Source organism: Xyrauchen texanus, chromosome 42 (assembly GCF_025860055.1).
Source record: "Xyrauchen texanus isolate HMW12.3.18 chromosome 42, RBS_HiC_50CHRs, whole genome shotgun sequence".
Classification (NCBI taxonomy): domain Eukaryota; kingdom Metazoa; phylum Chordata; class Actinopteri; order Cypriniformes; family Catostomidae; genus Xyrauchen; species Xyrauchen texanus.
In genome coordinates, this window is record NC_068317.1 from 14872049 (window position 1) to 14890211 (window position 18163).

At 44.1% G+C, this 18163-nt stretch overlaps 1 protein-coding gene across 3 annotated transcripts in view; it reads right to left on the reverse strand.

The window, feature by feature from the left end:
* Positions 1 to 18163, reverse strand: part of dlgap1b (discs, large (Drosophila) homolog-associated protein 1b) — a 174981-nt gene that overhangs the window by 66725 nt on the left and 90093 nt on the right. The gene's annotated exons all lie outside the window — the stretch shown is intronic.

Below are 18163 nucleotides of genomic sequence, written 5' to 3' on the forward strand. Positions count from 1 at the left end.
TCATGTTCCCGTGGAAACAAAGAAGGAAATATCTGTTTGTAATGAGCACAGACCTCAGGGGACTGTGTCTATTGTATAACACAATATAGCATAATACTCTATGATGCAAACACATATTTTCCATGCAGCTGTTTATGCACACAGATATGAGCTTAAATGTATTTGTCTACATATTTTGTTTAATGTATTTACTGTGTCTGAAGGAAAGTGATGATATAGGTCTATGCCAGGGTCTTCATCAGGGGGTCTGTCTATTATTGTTTGATTTAAGAAAAAATGTTGTCAACAAACGTACATATGCATAGTAAAAAAGTATAATTGTAAGTTAACAATGAGTTAAGCTAAAATTAAAAAGCCAAAGTTAAGTTAAATGTTTTCAATGTCCCTCCATTACAATTAAATGGGGCTTTTCCACTGCACGGTACAACTCGACGAGACGCAACTCTGCTCACTATTTGTTTTGGGGGGTTTGCAACTGTGGATAGTACCTGTTACTTGTTTTAGCACCACCTCGGTCGCGGTTCCAAGCATGCCGAGCTGATACTAAATGTGACGTCAAAACCCTGCAGATCACTGACTGGTCACAGAGAATCGTCACTATCAGCGTCACTGGATTTTTGACACGTGATATCAACCCGCTAGTTTTGAAGTTAGCTGCAGGGATAGCAGTATCATTTGTTCATGCGACTTTCAAATTGTAAAATAAATGGCTGTGCACAAATCGACGCCGTGGTAAATAAATGAGGTACAGACGTTCCTCTCATTAGAGACGAACGAAAAGATGTGAAATGAAAAAGTATTTCAGGAAGTGTCTCGGCTGTTGGCAGAACACGACTACCACCGGACCTAGCAACAGTGTAGGGAAAAGTTACGTAAAAAGGGAAGAAAATGTAAAAGTGACTACAGAAATATCAAGGAAAAGTGGAAGTTAGAGTCCACGATGGAGGATAGTACATTTTGTTATGTTAACTCTATATTCTGCTTGAAAGCTTCAATTTATTTTGTTGACAGCTACTGGAAAGCTTGCTTCTAAAACAACCAGGCCAATTTAACTGATACACATGCGTAAAATCACCATGCAACAACTGCTTTATTCAGCACAATGAGCTAGTAGCTAACAGTTAGCGGTCGTGCTATTGTTTATGTTTGTGTCGCGTTAAAGATGATGTCGTGGCAGTAGAGGCAGCGCAACTATGATGATCAGCCTATAATCCCTCCCATGTTGAGGTGAAACTAAACTGCAATGGAAAAGCAAGCTCAGAAAAGTAAAGCAAGTAGAGTCGAGTCGAACCGAACCGAACCATAACGTATAGTGGAACATTGCCAAAAAGTTACAAGTACTGTATATGACTCTGTACATCAATTATGATGATATTAATTGCTTTGCAATAAAAGTATCATAAAAAAGGTTAACATATGAATATGGTACTATATGCATGTTATTTTAGGCCAAAATAAAGCATAATTGGTCACACTTTCCAATAAGGTTGTATTCCTTAACTTTAGTTAAAGGGATAGTTCACCCAAAAATTTAAATTCATCATTTACTCAAACTCATGATATCCCAGGTGTGTATGACTTTCATTCTTCATGCAACACGATTGCTTTTGGTTTGAAAAAGATCAATATTTAAGTACTTATTAACTATAAACCATCGTTTCCGGTCAGCAGTAGTAAGCATGTGACGTAATAGCGTTGGCACATGAGATATTTCAGAATTGGTGCAGGTGCAACACACCCGGAAGAGCAGTGCTGTTTACAACTGCATAGACAGACTGCTGTACAGAACCTTTGTTGGTTTTGGTTTAGATCTGTATTTGTATCTGTTTGTTTACTCACAATGGTGCGTTTGTGTCCTTATCCTCGATGTCTCAACTGAGTGAAGAATGTGAGATTACGTCTGTGTGGCAGGGTGGAAGGCGGGGCCGGGTCGTGATACTGGCACACCCGGTCCCTTATCAGGCAAATTAAGCCTCCGAGAGGGATAAAGGCCGATGACAGACGGTGGTGCGACGAGAGAGAGATCGTTTACGGACATGTCCGTCATGTGTGTGTTTGTTTAAGTTTTATATTAAAAATATTATTTATATTATCAAGCCAGTTCTCACCTCCTCCTTTCCATTGATCCCTTTACAGTCTGTAACATGCCGACGCAAATACATCACACGAGAGACTGTGTGAACTCAGCTCTCTCATGAAGCTTAATCAACTGGAAGTGAAGGTTTATAGTTAAAAAGTACTTAAATATTGATCTTTTTCACACCAAAAGCGATCGTGATGCTTTAGAAGACATTAATTTAACTGGAGTTGTATGGATGACGTTTATACTAACTGTCTGTGATTTTTGGAGCTTCAAATGTCAGATCACCATCCAATTGCATTTTAAGGACCTATTGAGCTAAGATATTTTTCTGTCTTTCTTTAAATGTGTTCAGGTGAAGACCTGTCATATTCACCTGAGATATCATGAGGGTAAGAAAATAATGAGAGAATTTAAATTTTTGGGTGTACTTTACCTTGAACAACAGTACATTTGTAAACATGAATGGCATACATTAATATTGTTTAATATTAATTTCTACACACTATACATTTTTACTACAAAAAATCTTAATCTAAAATTAGTTTATTGAGCAGAACAAATAAAAAGAATGTCACGTCCAAACCACACACATAAATAGTTTCAATCAGTCATTAAAATTCTTGATGATTTTTAGGCACAGTAAAAGAAGCCTGTTTGTCATATAAGGACTTTATTAATTAGCCTTTAAAATGCAACACTCATTTTACAGAATAGATACCAGGGGTACATCAAGTCCATGGTATGGAGCCTAAAAAAGGACCACAGGTCTATAAATGTTTCCCTTATTTTGATATGCATTTTTCTCAGCAAAGTTTTATGCATATAAGTTCATAGGCATATTTAAATGTATGCTTAAATGCTTGTGTGCCCATGTTTTAGTTGAAGGCACAATGCTCTGATTATAAATATTCAATGATACAGCACTTCCTGTCAAGCAGAAGTACATAGAGAACACACTCAAACGCTAACTTCCCCCTTCCTTTCTGCACTGATGAGCGGCTGCTGTTGTCACAGTGACAACACTCACATTAAAAGAATGCTGTGTTTGCAAAGCTTAAAAAACTTTTGATCTTCTGCAGAACACAAATTAAGATTTTTAGAAGAATATATTAGATCTGATGGTCCTCACAATGTAAGTGAATTATTACCAGAACTCAAAAGGTCCAAAAAGCATATAAAGACAGCATACAAGTAATCCATAAGACTCCAGTGGTTTCAGTAGTGTGTATGTTAATGTAATCTTGTGTTGAAGCAGTAAACGTATTTGGCTTGCTGTCCATATACTGGAGGGCTTGGAGCTCAAGACTCAGCGATGGTGTTAAGATGAAAGAACAGTACCATGAGTATGGCAGGAAGTATTTAGGACAGTAAGCATCAACAATTCTAATTGGTAAATTGGCTTGGCGAATGCTTTTGAATTGTCCTTCCCCCCAAAATCTGTTTAGAGGGAGTGCTTTAAGCATTTGTTTGAAGGTGTGTTTTTGTATTATGGCTGGTTGAGAGGGCTATGCTGCAATTTGAACGAGAGACCACCATTCGTCGTAGAAGTGTAACAGGGAAGGTAAAAAGGAGAGTTGGCTCGTGCTGTGTTAAAGGGAGCGCTCACACTGCGATTATATTGGTAGACTGCTCTATAGACAGAGAGAGAGAGCTCACGGCATTCGAACGGGTAAGCCCAGCAAGCAATCGAATGGGGAGAATGAGAATGAAAGTTGGTCACGCTGCTTTCGAAAGGGAGGGCTCACATTGCGATTTGAATGGGAGACTGCTCTATTGAGAGAGAGAGCTCACTGCGTTTGAAAGGGTTAGCCCAGCAAGTAATCGAACTAGGAAAATTAGCACAAGAGTTGGTCCAAATGGAGGGCTCACACTGCGATTCGAACAGGAGACTGCTCTATTGAGAGACAGAGCTCACGGCATTTGAACAGGTAAACCCAGCAAGTAATCGAACGGGGAGAATGAGAACAAGAGGAACAGGGCTTGTTTGCAGAGGTATCCTCACTTAATTGACTACCCATAGATAGGGAAATATGGTGCTTTGAGAAGAGGAGGTGGTGACCGCTATCTCCTGTAATGCTTGCTGCAGCTGCCGAGAAGCGAAGAAGAAAAAAGGCTTTGGCGGAAGCATGGTAAAATGCTGCTGCAGCAGTAAAGTAAAGTGGGCCTCCTGTGGGAGCAGAGCTAAGGCAGTGCTGTGGCAGTGGAGTAGAGGAGATGGAATGGGGGGGGGGAGGTGCTCCTGCGGGAGAGGAATTTAAACCACTGGTGCGGCAGTGGATTGAGTATTTGGGGGCATAGTAAAGGAGTTTCTGTGGGAGCGCTGCTGTGTTTCCATTGCTGTAGATGCACTTCTATGAAAGTATGGAACTTAGACATTGAAAGCACTTGTGGATAAAATATTGACAACCGTGTACACACATTTGGTATGGGTGGGGCACTGTTGCTGTAGTATCGAGTAGGGCACTGTGACAACCCTGAGTCTCCTCCTGATTCTATCGGAGCAGAGCGTGGGAGATTTTGATTGGTTTTCCCATGTTAATTGATAATTAGTTAGAGTATATAAGAGTGTTGTTGGTTATTTTGGGGAGACACTCTCTGTGGGATAAGTTTTCTTAGGAGTGGCTGGTCTCAGTAATAAGGTTTATTGACACTTTTCTTATTTTGTTTTTCTTATATCGTGTAGCACAAAGATTTTGTCATAGTTATATTATTTGTTAACTCTTTGTTTTTCTGGATGGAGGTTTTAAATCTCTGTCGGTCGTATGCTGTATAGTTCTTCTTGGTCTGAACACCTTGATCAGAACTTTTTGTGCATCTGGTTAAAGCCAACTAAACGATAAACCTTGCCAAGTGTGAATTTGGAAAGGCCACTGTGACATATTTGGTTAAGGTGGTTGGCTGGGGTTGTGTAAAACCTATACACACTTAAGTTGATTCTATCTGTAGTTTTACAAGAGGATTCTAATGGAATTGAACATCCGGTCAGTTCTTTTTTAAAAAAAAAATGTATTGTCACCAGCAAGTGTTTTCTACGGTGGAAAAAAAGGCTTTAGCCCTTGTTTTAGCCGTTCAACATTTTGAGGTCTATTTGAGTTCGGTCTGTGGTCCTATTATTGTATATACTGACCATAATCCGTTGACATTCTTAGATTGAATGCGTGGTAAGAATCAAAGAATTATGAAATGGAGTCTTGTTTTACAACCTTTCCACTTACAGATTAAACACATACGTCTCAAGGATAACATAATTGCTGATGCTCTCTCACAGGTGTAAGATGTCCTATTAGTGTTGGTCATCTTTTCTTTTTTCTCTTTTCTCCATTCTTTATTTCTTTTCTCCTTTCTCTCCTTTTTTTCTTTCTTATGTCCTAGGGCCCAGGATTCCGAGAGCGAAATGAGTGTAATTTATGGAGATAAGTATCAATGCTATTGTATATGCATATTTAAACAGTTGTTTTGTACAGTATGTGCGCAATGTTTTTTCTTTTGTAGGTTCTTTAGGGAACCTCCTTTTAGAGTGGGAGGTGTGACAACCCTGAGTCTCCTCCTGATTCTATTGGAGCAGAGTGTGGGAGTTTTTGATTGGTTTTCCCCATTTTAATTGATAATTAGTTAGAGTATATAAGAGTGTTGTGGGTTATTTGGGGGAGACACTCTCTGTGGGATAGTTTTTCTTAGGAGTAGCTTGTCTCAGTATGTAAGACCTTATTGACACTTTTCTTATTTTGTTTTTCTTATATCATGTAGCACAAAGATTTTGTCATAGTTATATTGTTTGTTAACTCTATGGTTTTCCTTCATTATCCCTAGACTTATGTTTATTAAATACTGGTCGTTGTGGTATTTGTTTAATTAAAATAAAAATGTTTTTGTCTGATCCCTCTTTTATGTTACGGCTTGAAACAAGCTGGTCATGACAGGGACAAAAGACTTCATTAGATTTATTAACACCTCAAGTCAAGTCAAGTCAAGTCAAGTGGTTTTTATTGTCGTTTCAACCATATACAGTTAGTACAGTACACAGCAAAATGAGACAACGTTCCTCCAGGACCATGGTGCTACATAAAAACAACAAAGGACCAACATAGGACCACATGAGACTACACAACGAAATAAAATACCTATATAAACTACCTATATATACCTATATAAAGTGCACATGCAAACATGTGCAAAAAGTACAGGACAGTACAACAAATTACTGACAATGAACAGGACAATAGACAGTGCAGCGCCGACCAGTACTCAGTAGTGCAAAAAGATGACAGTTTCTAAAATGTAAACATAACATACTATGAGATAATGTTCTATGCACATAGCAGTTATTGAGGTAGCAGACAGTTATAAAGTGACAGTTATTAAAGTGCAACTCAGGACACGTGTGTGTCAAACCAGTCTCTGAGTATTGAGAAGTCTGATGGCTTGGGGAAGAAGCTGTTACACAGTCTGGCCGTGAGGGCCCGAATGCTTCGGTACCTCTTGCCAGACGGGAGGAGGGTAAAGAGTTTGTGTGAGGGGTGTGTGGGGTCGTCCACAATGCTGGTTGCTTTATGGATACAGTGTTTTTTGTAAATGTCTTTGATGGAGGGAAGAGAGACCCCAATGATCTTCTCAGCTGTCCTCACTATCCTCTGCAGGGCTTTGCGGTCCGAAACGGTGCAAGTCCCAAACCAGGCAGTGATGCAGCTGCTCAGGATGCTCTCAATAGTCCCTCTATAGAATGTAGTGAGGATGGGGGTTGGGAGATGTGCTTTCCTCAGCCTTCGAAGAAAGTAGAGACGCTGCTGGGCTTTCTTGGTGATAGAGCTGGTGTTGAGGGACCAGGTGAGGTTCTCCGCCAGGTGAACACCAAGAAATTTGGTGCTCTTGACGATCTCCACAGAGGAGCCGTCGATGTTCAGCGCAGTGTGTTCACCTTGTGCTCTCCTAAAGTCAACAACCATCTCTTTTGTTTTGTCGATATTCAGGGACAGGTTGTTGGCTCTACACCAGTTCGTCAGCCGCTGCACCTCCTCTCTGTATGCTGACTCGTTGTTCTTGCTGATGAGACCCACCACGGTCGTGTCATCGGCGAACTTGATGATGTGATTCGAGCTGTGCATTGCTGCACAGTCGTGAGTCAGCAGAGTGAACAGCAGTGGACTGAGCACACAGCCCTGGGGGCCCCAGTGCTCAGTGTGGTGGTGGTGGAGATGCTGTTCCCGATCCGGACTGACTGAGGTCTCCCAGTCAGGAAGTCCAGGATCCAGTTGCAGAGGGAGGTGTCCAGGCCCAGCAGGTTCAGCTTTCCAATCAGGTGCTGGGGAATGATTGTGTTGAATGCTGAGCTGAAATCTATGAACAGCATTCGAACGTATGAGTCCTTATTGTCTAGGTGGGTGAGGGCCAGATGGAAGGGTTGTGGTGATGGCATCGTCCGTTGAACGGTTTGAACGATACGCAAACTGCAGTGGGTCTAGTGAGGGGGGCAGCTGGGTCTTAATCTGCCTCATGACGAGCCTCTCAAAGCACTTCATGATGATGGGTGTAAGTGCGACGGGACGGTAGTCGTTGAGGCAGGACACTGAAGACTTCTTTGGCATGGGGATGATGGTGGTGGCCTTGAAGCACGTTGGAACAACGGTGCTGCTCAGAGAGATGTTGAAGATGTCGGTAAGAACATCTGCTAGCTGGTCTGCACATCCTCTGAGCACTCTGCCAGGAATGTTGTCTGGTCCAGCAGCCTTCCGTGGGTTGACTCTACGTAGAGTTTTCCTCACATCTGCCGTGGTAAGACAGAGCACCTGGTCGTTGGGAGGAGGGGTGGACTTCCTCGCCATCACGTCGTTCTGCACTTCAAACCGAGCGTAGAAGTCGTTCAGCGCATCTGGAAGGGAGGCATCTTTGTCACAGGCAACTGATGTTGTCCTGTAGTTGGTGATGGCCTGGATGCCCTCCCACATGCGCGCGTGTCACCGCTGTCCTGAAAGTGACTGTGGATTCTCTGGGCGTGTCGCGCTTTGCCTCTCTGATTGCCCGTGACAGTTTGGCCCTAGCTGTTCTTAGGGCTGCCTTATCGCCTGCTCTGAAGGCGGAGTCTCGGGACCTCAGCAGCGTGCGCACCTCCGCAGTCATCCACGGCTTCTGGTTGGAGCGTGTGGTGATGGTCTTGGAGAAAGTGACATCATCAATGCACTTGCTGATGTAGCTGGTCACTGATGCTGTGTATTCCTCCAAGTTGGTAGAATCGCCATATGTTGCAGCCTCCTGAACATGTGCCAGTCAGTACACTCAAAACAGTCCTGAAGAGCAGAGATGGCTCCTGCTGGCCAGGTTTTCACCTGCTTCTGAAGCGGTTTTGTGCGTCTGACGAGCGGTCTGTATGCTGGAATTAACATAACAGAGATGTGGTCTGAGTAGCCGAGGTGGGGGCGGGGCTCCGCCCGGCAGCGCCTGGGATGTTTGTGTAAACAAGATCAAGCGCGTTAGCCCTCTCGTTGCAAAGTCCACATACTGATGGAATTTAGGGAGCACTGTCTTGAGATTTGCATGGTTGAAATCTCCGGCGACAATAAACAGTCCGTCGGGGTGAGCGTTCTGCAGTTCAGCTCATAGCCCCATACAGTTCACAGAGCTTCCTTAGCGTTAGCGCTGGGGAATGTAAACTCGGTTATGCAAACAGTGGTGAATTCCCGTGGTAGATAAAAAGGTCTGCATCTAACAGTCACAAGCTCCAACAGCGATGAACAGTAACTAGAGACTAGCATAGAGTTCTTGCTCCATTCCGTGTTGATGTAAACACACAAGCCACCACCGCGAGTCTTACCGCAGAGAGCTGTATTTCTGTCGGCACGAAACGAGGCAAGCCCGTCTAGCTGAATGGCGGCATCCGGAACTCTGTCGCTGAGCCACGTCTCCGTGAAAACAAAGACGCAGCAGTCTCTAAACTCACGCTGCGTAGCCTGCTGGAGTCGGATATAGTCCAGTTTATTGTCCAGGGAGCAAACATTTGAGAGCAGGATAGACGGGAGAGCCGGCCGGCTAGGGTTTGTTTTAGCCTAGCATGGACCCCCGCCCTCTTTCCGCTTCGCTTTCGCGACACCGCTACGACGTCCTCTCCCCAGCCACCGGCATCAGGCGACGCCGAGGGCTGGAGGCCTGGTCTCCGCAGCAAGCCGAGTACGCGTAGCGCCTCCTGCAGGTCATCATGCAGCTTGGTTTTTGCATGAGTCTTATATTTGAGTAGTGTCTGGCGATGGTAGACACGAACACTGGTTGCTCCGATGTCCATGTGTTGCAAAAGTCGGGCTTTTTTAACAAAAATAGCACCATTGTGGATCCGGAGTGGCCGCTGTGTGCTACCGCGCCGCCATCTTGGATCCATCTCCTGTGGGGAACAAAGGTTCGTTTGTACTTACCTGTAGGGGGAGCAAATGGTTAGTTAGGAATATGTTAATATATACCTTAACATACATCTTTAAGGTAAGCAGAAGGTTAGTTATGGAAAATGTGTCAATTACATTTATATGCAGCTTTGAGGGAAGCGAAAGGTTAGTTTAGAATACAACTTTATTATGTTTGTCATGGCAGGGCACTGCTGCGTCAGTATCAAAATGTGAAAGGGGTGATGCTATGGCATAATAGAGAGTATGCGGTCAATGCTGCAGCAGTATCGAGCATGTGCGGGCGCTGAAGCACATTATCTGGTGGGGCACTGTGGCTGCAGTATCAAATAGGGCACACATGGTTTATCACATTTAGGCATACCTTATTGTGTGTCAGGCTTATTTTGACTATGACCTTAAGATTACTGCAACGCCACTGCACTCAAACAGGAGAGCTCATACTGCGTTTCGGACAGAAGAGCCCACCCTGTTATTCGAATCGGAGAGCCTGCATTTCCGTCGAACTGGAAAGCCCACACTGCGATACGAATGGGAGAGCCTGCTACCAATGCGCTCACAATGCATTAGAACAGGAGAGCCCTCACTGCAATTTGATGGGAAAGCCTGCATAGTGTTCGAACAGGAGGGCCCACACTGCAATCGAATGGCAAGGGGCGCAGAGTAAAGAACCTTGCTAAATTGTGGTTTGTGATAGGTATATATTTATGAGCTGTGCCCCTAGATTAACATAAAGAGGAAATAGGAAACATGATTGCAGTGTTGTGGGAGATTTAGTGGCATGGCATGAACATTTCTGCAGTTGCAGCACCTGGAATAGACATTTGCGCTGCTTTGCGGTGTGGTGGGAGTTTTCCGCATGGTCCGAAGTACACAGCAGTTGCGCCACCTGTAAAGCAAGTTTGCACCGCTTTGCAGAATGGTGGGAATTTTTCACATGGTCCGAAGTGCACCGCAGTTGCGGCACATTTACACCACATATGCGCTGCTTTATGGTGTCATGGGAGTTTGTTGCATGACCCAAAAGATGCTGCAGTTGTGGCACGTGGACAGTACATTTGTGCTGCTTAAAGATGTTTTGAGCCTAAGGCAGAAGCACTGCAGTTGTGCTTTCTAAACTAAAATGGTTGCCATATTTGACTCCTCGGTAAGTAAAAGTGAAGTCTTGGAAAGGCATCTAGATAGAGGAAGCGAGAGGTAAACCTGCTTGAAGTAATATTGGTGAGACCTTGTGGCAGGCGCAATTTCAGAAGTTGATGTAGAAAAGACAAAATAATCATATTTAGAAAAATAATGCTAGGGAATACATAAATACTGTGAAAAAAAATAGCAGAAACTTATCTGAGAAATAAGAGCTTTGGCTCTGTACTGCCTACAGATATGCATGGACTTGCAATCATCATTGAAGGATTCACTTTAGGCCATTTGCTCCTTAGGAGTATAACTCTCACCTGTATACAATATACTTGTACATCTTGCATCGGAAATGCATCGCATAGCAATAGGTGTGAAATGAGTTGCAGCTTTGCGCGGCATACAGAAATGTAGGAGATATGTGCTGGGATATACAGTATGTCTTAATAAACAATGTGAAAAACAGCTTAAAATGATGTGAAATAAGAGCTTTAGCTCTGTACTCCATGCAGATACGCAGGAGGAATTGACTTACAATTATTACTGAAGGATAAACTTGTGGTCATTCGCTCCTTAGGAGTATGACTGTCCCCTGCTGTACAATATAGATCAATAATGCTGAGAGCGAGACACCTTGCGGTATGTTTATGAATGAGTTGGGATGCGGCGCATGATCCGCATCTTGCAGAGTCGAATTCGGCTCGTGTCTGTTCGGACAGAGGCCGTGTAGAACTGCAGCATACAGTGGAATGGTCAGAGCGAGTGCTGCATGGCAGCAAGATTGCGTTAAAATGTCTGCGTTGGTTTGAAAATAATTTGTCATTAGATAGGTCGATTGAAGGGAGTTCTGTGTTGCATGATGCCCCTGTGTTTAGTGCCTGGGTCTGTTTGTGGGAAATGGGTGGGGCCGGAAAGATTCTCATGTCAGGAGAGTTGTCATATGAAGCAGGTAAGCAGTGGCAAGGGCTGGACTGGTAATCAGGCATACCAGGCATTTTCCCGGTGGGCCGACGCACTTTGGGGCCGATCAGGGGTGGACTGTCCATCGGGAGAACCGAGCGGGCCGGTGGGTCGGCCGCGAAACCTGCCGAATTGGCCACGATAATCTAAAATGAGCCGCCGCGTTATGCAGAGAGGACCACAAAACAGCGCTGCGATATGCAGAAAAGGATAGTGAACACCCCCATTTTTCAATATATAAATAATTTTGTTATTCTTTTCAAATAATTTAATCATTAGGTTCCTGTAGTTAAAGTGATAGAGCAAGGTTGTGGGTTTGATTCCCAGGGAACATAAACACTGAATAAAAATACACTGTAAATTGGTGTGGACGAAAGGGTCTTGCAAATGCATAAAAGTAATATTATCAATGATGTCAGTGTATAGTAGTGCATGGCTATAATAGCAAAATATTCACATGTACTGTATATATAAAATTAAGTCAATTATGTAAGGATGATAAAAATGATGTAATACTGATACATTGAATGGGTTGATATAAGTTAAAAGATACTTAAAATTGTCCATAAAAAGGGTAAAGTAAAAACTGTTAAGTTAAAATGCTTTATGTTTGGTTAAGAAACTGATCATTCAATTCTTTATAAAACAGGAGAAAGTTGAAATACAATTAATAGGATAAAAAGACGATCTGTGTTTAAAATGCTGTCTTATTTAACCTCTATAACATTTTGGTGAAATGCACTTTAAATTACAATATGCAGTGTTTGCTTGTTTACATAAGTTTAACTTTCTTTTGCCGTAAGTTTAAGTACCAGTTTGTGATTGGAGGATCTGTGTGCGATTGCTAATGCCTCGTTCAACCTGTGTACGGAACGCGTGGCTTACGTTCGTCCATAACAACATTGGACTTGACTGAAGCTACATCGTGTCCATGTTATAATTTCTATTACCCCTTTTACAGGGACGTAACATTTGGAGGCACCGCTTGGGATAGTGTGCAGCATGGTTCAGCGTCTACCAGAGATGTCCCCAGCCGTCACACATCCCTTTTAAACAACCCAGAACATCAGAAACAGGTGGCGAATCAGCAACAGTGGAATTCCAATCGACTTGGGCAGCATGCATGTGATCTGAGGTATTTCTGCATACCAGGAGGGCTGCTACTACTACCCAAAGATTGAAAGGTACCACTTCACTGCTAGCACATGCACTCAGCTGGAAAGGTGGAGTCGACAGAGTTAGAGGAGTTGCAGCTTGAAGTGATAGGGGCGTTGTGTCTGTTGCCCCGAGAAAGTTTGGTGGAGCTGTGTGACTATCTAATCATCACGGGAACAGAGTTTGAACATGTTACCAACAAGGGCCGAACTTCTCTCATCACACTTATTTCAAACCACATACAGAGAGAAGAGCTAGAAGAGCTTGAGGATAAAGGTATGGCTGACTTACTCCATCTTCAAGACAAAATTTCTGAGCTCCAGTTAGCTGGTAAAGATGGCACATCAAAACAAGTAGGCAAGCAACAGGACAGGGAGGAGAAAAAAATACTTGAGGGAATTGAGGTCTTGCAGCTTCAGTTAGCAAGCACAGAGAAACAGAATGAGAATAATACGCCAGAGACAAGAGGAATTAAAAGCATTACCCCCACCAGATAGTCACCACAGAGTGTAGTCCACAGTCCTGCACCTAACCTATGGCACAAGGACTTTAAGATAGCTGGCCAAATCGGTGAGCCCGGTCAGAAAGACAAGCTGAATTTTTGAAGCTTAGCACGTCAAATTGAACATGGCTTAAGCAAGGGGTTTCCCGAAATGGAGATAGTAGATGCAGTGATAAGAGCGATATCCCCAGGCATGCAACTCCGCAGTTATTTAGAGGGCAAAACCAACTTGACCTTACCCACACTGAGGCGAATACTCCGATGTCATTATCAAGAGAAAAGTGCAACCGAGCTTTATAAGCAGTTGACCTCAGAGGTGCAGGGCATCAAAGAAACTCCACAGAATTTTCTTATTCGCACTTTCGACCTGAGACAAAAGATTTTGCTCACTTCGCAGGAATCTGAGTCAGGTCTTCAATATGACCCTGGGTTAGTGCAGAAGATGTTTCTTCACACTGTGTTAACTGGCCTGTAGAATGACAACATCAGGCGGGATCTTCAGCCTTATTTGGAGCAAACTGACATATCTGATGAACTGCTGCTTGAGCGATTGAATACAGCATGTGCTTATGAGACCGAGAGGCAGAACAAGAAAAAATTGTCAGGACAACAAAGACATGTTACCATCCATTCAGCCCAGTCCAGTGATGCTCCTGTTGAAAAAAATGAAAACCCACCAACTCAACAAAAGTCTAAAGCTTCCCCAGTTGTTCTTTCCCAGCTTGAGGAAATTAAATCTGAGATGGCTCTGTTGAAAGATCTTAAAGCTGAAGTGTCTCACATTAGAGAGTCCATGCAACAGCCCCAGCATATGCCTAGACAGCCACTGCCAACAGGGGGGGCCGATGGTGCATCAGGACTGCAATTCTCGGGTCAGCAGGTGCAGGATCCGGCACAGGGATACTGGTTTACTGCAGGCCCCAGACACAGAGGAACTGCTCAGTATCAGCAAAGGTTTGCCCCACAGCACAGCTTCCCCCCATCAAATCGTGGCCAAAGGAGAAAATGTTTTGGTTGTCAACAGAGTGGAGCTGAAGATTATTGCACACACTGTTATAGATGTGGCAGTAGCGAGCACTTTCTGGCTGGTTGTCGAGCAAAAGGACAGAGGCAGTTTGGAGGTGAGTCTTTAAACGGAGGAAGGTCACTCGCACGGGACAGGGAGTGACTAGTAACGCAGCAATGTCCCAGCAACGTGCGCATTGTGGACAGAGGGGATAAGGACTAATCCTGAAGCAATGTGCATCCTGTAAGAAAATGCTTTACTGTTCTTGGCCATGTCAAGTTGATAATTGGGCAGTACACAAAAGAGAATGTCAAGCACTCTCATGTATGACTACAAACACCATTCCAAAGAGGGACAAAAGGGCTAAAAAGGCACCATTAGTAGGGGAAAAGGACATGGTTGACTGCTTCATCCAAGGCCAAAGTGTTCAGGCTTTGTGGGACTCAGGCTCCCAAGTGACCATAATTGATGAGCTATGGAAAGAAGCACACCTGCCAGACGCAAGACTAAGAGACATAACAGATATTCTGGATATAACATAGACTTTTGACATACAGGCAGCAAATGGGGAGAGCATGCCATACACAGGTTGGGTCGAGGTAACTTTTAGATTAGCTTCAGGGGCTGCATCCAACACAGAAGTTATTGTCCCCACACTTGTAATGAAGGGTGGTAAGCTTGTCCAACCTATCATTGGGTCTAATGTGATTAGGATTATTATAGATAGTGAACTGAAACAGTCAAACACTACTGACAGGGAAGGGTTAAGTAGAACAGTAAGGGCAGCATTTCCAGGCCAAGCAGCGGCTTTTGTAGAGCAGGTAACTGCTGTTGTAGAGCAAGTTAGCACCACACCAGTGGATGAGTATATAGTCAAGACAAAAAGGGAGAGGATTAACGTACCAAAACGCACATCAGTCAGAGTTGAGTGTCATGTAAATATGGAATCCCCACATGAAGACAACACACTTCTCTTTGAGCCGGATGTGAACCCCCGCTGGACAGAGGGACTCGAACTATGTGACATGATCGTAAAAGTAAATAAGAGCAGCAGAAAACCCTCTATTACTGTAAGCATGCAGAATATTACAGAGCATGACATAGTGTTATCAGGGAAAACTGTAATGGGAACTGTCAACTCAACATCTCCCTGAAAGACACAGAGCCTGTAGCAAAATCATACCTCTCTGTGCCTAAGCCACATTACCGGGAAATGAAGGACTTTTTAATGACCTCATCGCTCAGGGTTGGGTGGAGAAGTCTAACTCGCCGTACGCATCACCAGTCATGTGCGTTCAAAAAAAAGATGGTAGTCTCCGACTGTGTGTAGATTTTTGTGACGTGAACAGAAAGACCCTCCCTGACTGCCAGCCTATCCCCAGAGTGCAAGAGATAATGGATGGCCTAGGAGGAAACTCGTGGTTCTCTCTTTTGGATCAAGGGAAAGCGTACCATCAGGGCTTTATGGCGAAGGAGAGCAGACCCATGACTGCTTTCGTCAACACCATGGGGTCTCTATGAGTGGATCAGAATCCCCTTTGGCCTGATGAACGCTCCAGCCGCCTTTCAGCGCTGTATGGAAGAATGCTTGGAGGGGCTGAGGGATGAGATCTGTATCCCATATTTAGACGACACCCTGGTCTTCAGTAGAACTTTCGAGGATCACGTTAAGAATGTGAGGACAGTGCTACAGCGGCTACGGCAGCATGGGATAAAGTTGAAGCCAAGTAAGTGTGAAGTGTTCAAGCGTGAGGTCCGCTATTTAGGGCGCATCGTGTCTGCTGAGGGCAGTAAGATGGATCCAGCTGATACTGCAGCTGTTAGAGTTTTAAAGGAGAAGAGGCCACGGACTGTGGGAGAATTGAGAGCAGTCATGGGGCTACTGAGCTATTACCGACAGTATATTAGGGACTTCTCCCGCATTGCCAACCCTCTTTATGCCCTAATGGAATTAGACCCTGTCCCAGATAAGCAGAAGGACCGTGACGTAAGGACAAAAAGAGTGAAAGGAAAGCATAAAGGGACACCGTCACACAAGCCAATTACATGGACTGAAAAACATCAACACATATTGGAGAGATTGATTGATTGTCTGGTTGAGCCGCCGATACTTGGATTCCCAGATTTCAACAAATCGTTCATCCTACACACAGACGCTTCACAGCAAGGCCTGGGTGCAGTGCTATATCAAGAGCAGGAGGGGAAGCTTCGTGTAATAGCCTATGCATCTCGCACACTGACCAAAGCAGAAAAAAATTACCATCTGCATTCAGGGAAACTTGAATTTCTGGCTTTGAAGTGGGCCGTTACAGTGCGCTTTCGAGACCACCTAATCAGCTCATCTTGCATTGTGTATACGGACAACAATCCACTAACCTACGTGCTACCGATGGCCAAACTGAACGCAACAGGACATAGGTGGGTTGCCGAATTAGCAGACTTCGACCTGACAATAAAATATCGCCCGGGCAGAGAGAACTGTGATGCCGATGGTCTTTCAAGAATGCCCTGTGACATAGAGACGATGATTGAAGAATGTTCAGAGGAAATGTCCTCCCCTTCTGTGCAAACTACTGTATAAGCTGTGGAAATTAATGTTTCACATACTGTGTGGTCCATTATGGCTACTGGGTGTGCGGAAACGGATGAGGACATGCCTATGCCCCTTTCAAGAGCAGCTCTCTGTCAAGCTCAAAAAGATGATCAAGATATTGGCCCCATCATCGCCTGTAAACAGTCAAATGAGAGACCTGTAGGACAGCAGTTAAAATCATTCGGTGCACAGAGCAGGTGTCTCCTCCGTGACTGGGAGAAACTCAGCTTTGATGGAGATGGGATACTTCACAGAAAGACTGCAACCAGGACACAACTTGTTCTCCCTGAAATATACAAGCCAACAGTTATGAGACAGCTCCACAATGACATGGGACATCAAGGTGTTGAACGCACAACATCACTTGTTCGGGATCGCTTCTTCTGGCCACACATGCAGAGAGAGATTGAACACTATGTCACTCAAACCTGTACCTGCCTTAAACAGAAAAAAACCCTGTCGAGAAACAAAAGCTCCACTCACACCGATTGTCACCTCTCAGCCATTCGAGCTTGTATCCATTGACTTTCTGCATCTGGACAAGTGTAAAGGTGGATATGAATAGATATTGGTAATCGTAGATCATTACACACGCTTTGCACAAGCCTACCCCACCACCTCGAAATCTGCCAAAAGTGTAGCTGATAAGATATTTAATGATTATGCGCTGAAGTTTGGGTTCCCCCTGAGGATTCATCATGATCAGGGAGGGGAATTCGAAAACCAGTTGTTTGCACAGCTGAAGAAGAACTGTGGAGTGATGGGCTCAAGAACCACTCCGTACCACCCACAAGGTAACAGGCAGGTGGAGCGCCTAAACAGAACACTATTGCAAATGCTGAGAACGCTCACAGAGAAGCAGAAGTCAGATTGGAGAGAGTCGTTGCCCAAGCTTATCTACGCATACAACAGCACTCGATGTGAAGTCACCGGTTTCTCCCCCTTCTACCTCCTGTTTGGAAGATCACCGAGATTACCTGTGGACTTATTATTTGGCTTGACACCAGAAACTGGGACTGCTGATCATCAGGAGTATATGAGAAGGTGGAAAGAACAGATGCAAGAGGCATATGAGATCACAACGGCAAACGCAAAAAAATGTGCTGATAAGAGTAAGAGAAATTATGTCAGCAAAGTGAGGAGTTCTGTATTGCACGAGGGTGACAGGGTTCTCATCAGGAATTTGACACCCAGGGGCGGAACAGGGAAGCTCCGAAACCACTGGGAAGAGTGCATTCACAAAGTTATGCGTCAGGTGGGAAAAGACATGCCCATATATGAAGTAATACCAGAACAAGGCAAAGCGAGAGGACGTAGGATACTGCATCGTAACCTGCTGTTGCCATGT